This window comes from Choloepus didactylus, chromosome 7, assembly GCF_015220235.1.
Source record: "Choloepus didactylus isolate mChoDid1 chromosome 7, mChoDid1.pri, whole genome shotgun sequence".
NCBI classification, from domain to species: Eukaryota; Metazoa; Chordata; class Mammalia; order Pilosa; family Megalonychidae; genus Choloepus; species Choloepus didactylus.
In genome coordinates, this window is record NC_051313.1 from 32822773 (window position 1) to 32831613 (window position 8841).

The 8841-nt window shown below is 41.7% G+C and overlaps 1 pseudogene; it reads left to right on the forward strand.

The window, feature by feature from the left end:
• Window positions 1-6352: 6352 nt before the first annotated feature.
• Window positions 6353-7278, forward strand: LOC119540515 (annotated as a pseudogene).
• The last annotated feature ends 1563 nt before the right edge of the window (window positions 7279-8841 follow it).

Genomic DNA, 8841 nt, shown 5'->3' on the forward strand with positions numbered 1-8841 from the left:
AGAGAAGTCTTCTAGTATGGAACTAAAATTTCTGGATAGAGATTTTTTTTTAAATCCCTACCTGAGATTCTATAAAAATTCACTACTAAGTTTTTTCTCTCAGAAAATTAAATCCACCAGAGGGTTACTATGCCAGACAAGTCCTAAAACCCAGAGGCAACACCCTCTTTAAGAACAACAATCAGATATACTCCTCTGCCTCATACTGTCAACAACCCCTGTCAATATGAACAAGTTAGGGTGATCACTGCCTAGACACCCCCAAAGATGGAGAAAGAGATTGAGAGAAAGAGATAGCAACAAACAGGATAAGATTTAACAAAGGTCTATGAATAGTGAAACTTTATATAAATATATATATACGTTTAGATGCTGGGGTGTTAGAATAGCTAGAAGGAGGTAAATGACATGGTGGAACCATAACCTGTAACATCCTTTGAAATTTGCTCTATGTCTATTCGTTGAATGTGCTTTGAAAGTCTTCACCTTTCTGTATGTACCTCATTATCTCATAATGGGGAAAGAACTGAGACTGTGGAACTGTAACCCATGACAATTTTTGAAATTACTTATGTAACTACTTGTTGAGTTGTACATCGAAAGTTAACAACTTTCTGTATGTCTGTTATATTTTACAATAATGGAAATAGCTGAAGTTGTGGAACTGTGACCATGATATTCTTTGAAATTTTCTCTCTACTTGTTAAATCGTACTTTGAAAGTTATCACTGTTATGTATATATGTTTAAGTTCACAATAAAAAAATGCATTTAAAAAAATACTTGGCCCAACTGTTGGGAAAAGGAGAAAGGTCCTTGCTGTGATAACAAGAAAGTAAAAGTCTAGAGTTAAGCCTGTCTGGTGCTGGTGTTTGCCATGGGGGTATACTGGCTATCCTAGGTAGTCATATGCTGGGAAGAATAAACAAAAGCATGAGGCCTGTGAAAGCTGAGAGGATGGGCTGGAAGGGTTCCTCATGAAACATTATTTATATATGGCATTGGCTTATGTGATTTTGGGAGCTGGCAACCCTAAAATCTCTAGGGAAGGATGGCAGGCTGGAAACTCTACATTAGCAGATGAAGCTATAGCCCAAACATGAAATTTCTTCTTCAGGGAAACCTCAGTTTAGCTCTTAAGGCCTTTCAACTGATTGGATGAGGCCAACCTAGATTATTGAAGATGATTTTTATTTATTTAAAGTCAATTTATTGTAGATGTTAATCTCATCTACAAATCACCTTCACAGCAACACCTAGATTACTATTTAATTAAAGAAGGCATGGTAGCATAGCCAAGTTAACATATAAAACTAACCACCATAGTCCACCCCTTGTCAACTTTGTACTGTACACATCTCCTTAAACCATACTTAATCTCCAAATAAAGACAATAAGAAAATCATACTTCAACCCAACTTGATAAGACCATCTGGAATACAACTGCAAACATACTAAGACTTTCCCCAGAAGATGACACAGAGTCCTTGAGTGATAGTCACTCTTCTTGATGTCCTGTAACTTAAATGCTATAATGAAAAGTAACACTTATTAATATATCTTATGTTGTATGATAAAGTGTTAATAAGAGAGGGAAGAAAAATATTTGCTAAGTTTATATAGAAGAACATATTCAAAACAAAATAAGAAATGCTTGTAACAATTACAGTTCTCATTTCTGCAACTGGCTATGTAGTCATACCTGGTATTTATAACCACCTTCTTCCACTTCCCATTTCGTATTCCCTTTGCCCTAAGCAAGCACCTCAACTGGTTGTGGTTCTTTGCCTGCTGGGGTGACCCAAAACTTCATTCCTGACAGGTCTGGGCCTTTGACAATCCTGCCTGAATTAGGTTGTTGTAGTTTTCCATTGTCTTTAATGGTGGTTAAAGAGCATGTAGTACTACTAGATGCCCTAAGGGATCTCCTGTATTCCAGACATACTCTTCCTTACCTCTACTGTGTAGCAACAGTCCATTTTCCTTTGGTAATCAGGATCAGTCAGCCAGCATAGTAGTTCCCTTCTTTGCATGTTAATTCAGAGGCATTAGGAGCCCAAAGTGGCTGGGTGGTAGTCTTAACTTCCAGTTCATTGGAATCAGTGCTGTGTCTGCTGGACATATTCCTCCCTTTTTAATCCAAACCTCTAAACCGGAAAGCAAAAGTTCAAGGGACAGGAAGCAAAAACCACTAAGGGTAATAGTGACTAGTCCCACTCCCTTTGCCATTCCTTAATTCCTGGATCCCTGAATCCTGACTATAGGAGAAATAGCATCATATGTTGAACTACAGTTTACAACATATATAGCATCCTGGAGCATTCTGCCCCAGCTCTGCAAGTGTCACTGTAATGCATCTTCAAAAAGCCATTCTGTCCTGTTGAGCCAGCTGCTTCAAGATAACAGGGAACATGCTAAGATTAATGGATTCCATGATCATGGGCCCACGGGTTTCGTTTACTGAGAAGTCAGTTTCGTGATGAGAAGAAGTGCCATGTGGAATAGCATGACAGTGCTTAAGGCTTTCTATAAGTCCAAGGATGGTAGTTTTGGCAGAAGCATTGTGTGCAGGAAAGGCAAATCCATATATAAAGTTGATAACTATTCTATTAAGAACAAAGTTTGCCCCTCCCATGATGGAAGTGGTCCACTCTAATCAACCTGCCACCAGTTTAGCTAATCGTCCCAAAGTATAGTGTCATTTTGAGGACTCACTGTTGGCCTCTGATGCTGGCAGACTGGGCACTCAGCAGTGGCTGTAGCCTGGTCAGCCTTAGTGAGTGGAAGTCCACATTGCTGAGCCCATGCATAACCTCCATCCCTGCCACCAGGTGCCTAGGGAAGGTCTTAATTTGTTGAAGCAGTGAAACCACATCTGGAAGAGCAGATGCAATTGAAGTTATCCCCTGGTTACATTTACAATAATCCACTGTCATTCTCCAAGATGCATCTGTTTCTGCACAGGCCAAATAGGCAAACTAAATGGGTACATGGTGGTAATCATCACCATTGCATTCTTCAAAACCTTGATGATGACACTAATCTCTGAAATTCCTCTAGGAATGTGGTATTGCTTTTGGTTGACTATTTCCCCAAGGTAGAGGCAGTTCTTTTGGGTGTAGCACACCTCTTCATGGGTCACACTTTGTACTTCATCCTTTGGGGCCAGCTGGGACTTAAGTCTAGTTATAGGTTGGATAGCAAAGATGGGTATGTTCACCTCCTCTTTACCACATTGGTGAGGGAGGCTGTTGCTCTAGGGCTCTGGAGATAGCCAAATACATGACACCCAACACTGGACAGCTGAAATGGACAGCAGTTTATTAGTCACATATACTGACAACCTGGGGGGAGGAGGACACCACACACCATTCAGAGCCACACGGGCTGGATTTAGGAGGAGAGTAAAACATCAGGAGCTGTGGGAGGCAGTTTTGTAGTAAGCAGAGGTAAGGGTTCCTCTGGGAGGATATGATTGAATTGTTTGGATCAGTCGATGAGCTGGAAAGGAAGTAAAAGCCATTAGGGTTGAGGACTGAGTGTGGTGCAGCTGGTGTGGCTGACAAGGAACAGGCTGGGTGGGGAGCATTCCCACCTAGTGGAGGGCATGTCTGGCAAGAGCAGGGGAACTCAGTTTGGCTTTGGGGGCCCTGTGAGGCTCAAAGACATCAAAGCCTTATAATATAGGGTGATGGGGAAAGGTTTTTGGGGAGAATTAGCAATGTTTTTCTAATTCTTCAATGTTTTTCTAACTACCTCAGGGGAGGCCATTATAGGTTCTGCCAGTAAAGCAGGGTTAACCTCATCAGATGGGTGAGATGGTTTCTGCTACTGGCAAATAAGACTCAGCAGATTTAGAGATTTAATGTCCCTGGCTTCATTGCGATCTTCCCATATGTCCTTATTCCAATTTTGAGAGCCCCATTCCTTCCCAATAAATGCTCTCACTTTAATAGACGATACCCTGGGAAGTTGGGAATTAAATTTGTGTTGTAATTCAACCACTCACAGGATGAGACGGTGTGTATGGTTTTCATAAATCTCAGCCCTGAAGCTACAGGACATAGGGTTTTCTTCAAAGCTGACAGAGAAGCTTTCAGGTTATATATGTGGAGCTTAAGCTGAGAATTTGAAGTTGTGAACTCATCCTTTTCTCTCTCCACTTACTCAAATGCAGTTCGGAGCATTATACTTCTCAGTTTGACAAAAGTGTTTTAAGCTATCAAATACATGGTCTTCCAGCACCTCACCTTTTCGATTAAGAATCTCCATTGGATACAGTTTGGATATCTCTATTGCCACATCTTTTCATGGACTGATTACCAGTGTCAGGTGACCTTTTTACCACTAGAAAGAATTGCTAATACTGTTAAATCTAATCAGATTAGAGAGTCAATTCCAGAAGTCCCAGAAGCAATTCAGACAAATCATCCCTAAGATTTTTTTCTCTAGAATGACTCTAGTGCTAAAATTAGTCTAAAATTTATAAGCCAGGCCAGCAGGAAACTGTCTAGCAGGAGCTAAAGCTGAAGTCCAAAAGCTGAATTTTTCTCTCTTATATTTGCTCATAAGGACTTTATGCTAGTTTGGATCTGTTATATACCCCCCAGAAAAGCCTATGTTCTTATAATCCAATCTTGTGGGGGCAGACCTATTGTGAGTGGGACCTTTTGATAAGGTTGTTTCCATGGAGATGTGTCCCCATCCACTTAAGGTGGGTCTTAATCCCCTTGCTGGAATCCTTTATGAGAGGATAAAAGGCAGAGATATTTTGAAGAGAGCTCAGAGATGCTTAGAAAGAAAATGCCCAGGGGAGCAAGAAGGACCCACAGGAAAAGCTAAGAGAGACAGAAGCACAGACACATTTTTGAAGTTAAACAACACACTCTTAAACAATCAGTGGGTCAAAGAAGAAATTGCAAGAGAAATCAGTAAATATCTCAAGATGATTGAAAATAAAAACACAACATATCAAAACATTTGGGATGCAGCAAAGGCAATGCTGAGATGGAAATTTATAGCCCTAAATGCCTACATTAAGAAGGAAGAAAGAGCTAAATTCAAAAACCTAACTACACACCTGGAGGAACTAGAAAAAGAAGAACAATCTAATCCCAAAGCAAACAGAAGGAAAGAAATAACAAAGATCAGGGCAGAAATAAATGAAATTGAGAACAACAAAAAAACACAAAAGAGATAATCAACAAACCCAAAAATTGGTACTTTGAGAAGATCAATTAAATTGAAAGGTAGACTGACAAGGAAAAAAAAGAGAAGATACAAATAAATAAAATCAGAAATGAGAGGGGGGACATTTCTGATAACCCCACAGGAATAAAAAGGGTCCTAAGAGGATACTATGAACAGCTATATGCCAACAAATTAGACAACTTAGATTAATGGCCAACTTCCTACAAACACAGGAACAATCTGCATTGACTCAAGAAGACAAAGAGGACTTCAACAAATCGATCACAAGTAAAGAGATTGAATCAGTGTGCTGGTTTGAATCTGTTTTGTACCCCATAAAACTGTTATTTTAATCCACTCTTGTGGTGGCAGACGTATTGTTGGTGGAATCTTTTGATTAGGTTGTTTCCATGGAGATGTGACCCTGCCCATTCAAGGTGGGCTTTAATTAGTTTACTGGAGTCCTTAAGAGAGCTCAGGGGTAGAGAGAGAGCTCAAAGCTGACACAGATCCAGATGCCTGGGAGATGCAGACAGAAAGATGTTTGGATGTGCTAAGCTAAGAGATGAAGCCCAGAGTTTGCCCTAAGAGAAGCTAAGTGAGCACCCACAGACACTTAAAGAGAAAGCCCTGGAATCAGAAGCTGAAAGTAATGCAACCTGGAAGCAAAGGACCAGCAGACACCAGCCACGTGCCTTCCCAGCTGACAGAGGTGTTCCAGATGCCATCGGCCTTTCTTCAGTAAAGGTATGCTCTTGTTAATGCCTTAGTTTAGACCCTTTTATTGTCTTGGAACTGTAAATTTGTAACCTAATAAATCCCCTTTATAAAATCAATCCATTTCTTTTGTATTGCATTCTGGTGGCTTTAGCAACTGAAACAATCAGTCATCAAAAACCTACCAACAACCTGACTGCAGGAGACTCCTGGGTGGCACAATGGGAGGGCAGGGCAGGGCAGAGGGCAGCCTGCAGCCTGAAGTGTGGGTTAAGCAGCCTCCCAGTCTGGGGAGTTAGAGCAGTGAGCAGAGCAGAATGCAGCTACCCCCAGCCCTGCCCTGGAGCTCACAGGCCTGAGGGAATACTTCCAGGAGGGATATGAGGTGCCCATTATAGGCTTCAGAGAGTTGCCTTCCATGGAAACCAACAGACCAGTGGGTGAACATGAAGTCCAATCCTGCTGTCCAAGCTGCCATCAGCCTCAAAGAAGGGACCACAAGGGGCACAGAATGTGTGCTGACTGAGCAGCCCTTCCACATGATAAAAGTGAAGAAGCAGATGCTCCTTGACCTGTATAGGGGCTCACTGCTGCCTCAAGACCTACTCCCAGGCTGGCTTCAGGGCTTCTACAAGGGACCCGCTTGGTGTTGGTAGCCAACATAACCAAGAACTCCATCCTCTTCATGTCTGTAGCTTCTGCCAACAGGTCATTAGGAAGGTGGTTGGGTTGGACAAGCATGTACAGGGAGTGACCTACAGAACATGACTGCTGGCTCCTTCACCTCTCCCTTTGCTGTGCTTTGTATTCTGTGCTGGTGTTCATGTAGTGCTGCCTGCTGACCATGTACAAAATGGAGAGATTGGGAAAGATTGTCAAAAGCCAAAATACCATTGGGTCTGTTGTGAAGAGCATCCTCACAAAGGCTTGCCCCTTGGGCCTCAACCAGGGTCTATCCAGCACTTTCCTTCAAGAAGTATCAGGCTATTTCTGCTTTTTCAGTGGCTATGAATTGAGTTGATTGCTTTTTGCATCAGTGAGATCAAAAGATGAACTAGGCCCTGTCCCTTTGATGTTAAGTGGTGAGTTGGTGGAATTTGCCTCTGGCTGGCAGTCTACCCAGTGGATAATATCAAATCCAGAATTCAGGTTCTTTCCATGGCTGGAAGGGCTGTATTTATCAGAACCTTGTGTTTTGAAAGACGAAGGAATAATAGTCCTGTATTCTGTACTGAAGCCTAATATGATTCATGTATTCCCTGCCAATGGGGCTCTATTTTTGGCCTAAGAATACAGCAGAAAGTTGATGATGAACCAGCTCGAAGCAGGCTGCAATGTCTTGGTGAACCTAGATCTAGGTACACACATTTAGGGACTACAGTTTTTGGGGGCTCAGACCAAACTCATGCAGAGCACAGGAGGGTGCTGCCACTAGACCAAAAAGCTTACAAGGCACAGAAGTGGACATGGGTTTATTGAGAGTTACGAATAGGAGTTCTCCAGTGGCAGCCATCTGGACATTAGCACCCTGTGAAGGGAAGAGAAATGCACAAGGCAATATATGATTTCAGAACAAAGACATTCCATATAGTATGAGGACATCATGTCTCTAGTATAATCATCAAAGGGGCCTAAGACCTTGTTTTACTAAGGTTAGTGTTTAGGACTAAGATACAATCAGTGCCTTTTTTTTTTTTTTTTTTTTTTTTCAACATCCGTAGTTACATTCTTCCCCCTCTGGGGAGATGGTTTACTTTCTTGACCTTTGTCCTTGGCTAAAGCAGATTTGTTACAGGCTTTTAGGAGGGAGCCCAGGCATCAGGCTGCTACATTCCACCCCCCCCCCCAACAAAGTGTATTGACCATAGGACAGACCTTGCATCCGTATACCACAAAAACAATATAAAAGACAGTAGAATAGTAATAATCCAACACACAGGGCAGATAATCCTATAAAGAAATGCCACTAAGGCTGAGTAAGAGAATTAGAATTAAACCAAGTAGAAAGGGGTTCAGTAGATAATTGATCAATACTGTGTATGTGCTCTTGCATATGATTTAAAGCTTGTGAAATATTGTGCAAGTGATCAGGAATATATACACAACATTGTATGTTTACAAGGTACAGATTCCACCTTGTGCCACAGTAAAAATGTCTAAACCCACTCTATTTTGTCAGACTTCTCTCAATAATTGGGTGGTCTTGTCACTTAACAATGATATTGCCAATTTATATTCATTAAGCACCTGAGCTGTGTGGTTAGCTAGGGCTGTTATATGTTTTTGGTAACCATTGCAGCTCCCTCTGGGGCAAAAATAGCAAAAGATAAAACCACCATAGGGTACACTTCACTTGATATCTAGATTTACCATTTCCAGTAGCTAGGAGTGTGTGGTAAAGAATCATATAATATGGCAGGGACATACAGCTATCCCTATGTACAGCATCCTGTCCAATGGTAAGGTAAAGAGGGCCATCCATATTGCCCACAGGTCCATAGCCACCCCACAAGGATGGCATATGCTCCATGTCTGTTGGATGCCATTGGAAAGGCTATCATTTTGTAGCTTAATGGTAAAATTACGCACTTCTGAGGGTAACCACCCTATATCTTGGTTCCCATTAAGACGTTCCCTGCAGACAGGGGCAATAAGTTCTAAGGTTACTGCTTCTGCTGTCAACTACCCTATTCCATCCTGTACAGCATAACCTAATACAGACCAGGGGTTATTTACTTGTTCCCTCACAAGGGAAGAGATACTGTCCCATTATGAGATAGCAATTGGATTTCAGTCTTAAAAGAGAAAGTCTCACTGCAGATTTGTTGGTGTGTCAAATTCTGCTATGTCTACAGGGCATTCCACATAGCCCATTTAGCAAGAGCTATGATCCAGGGAAGGCTGGTAGCACCCAGAGATGGCAAGACCATGCAAA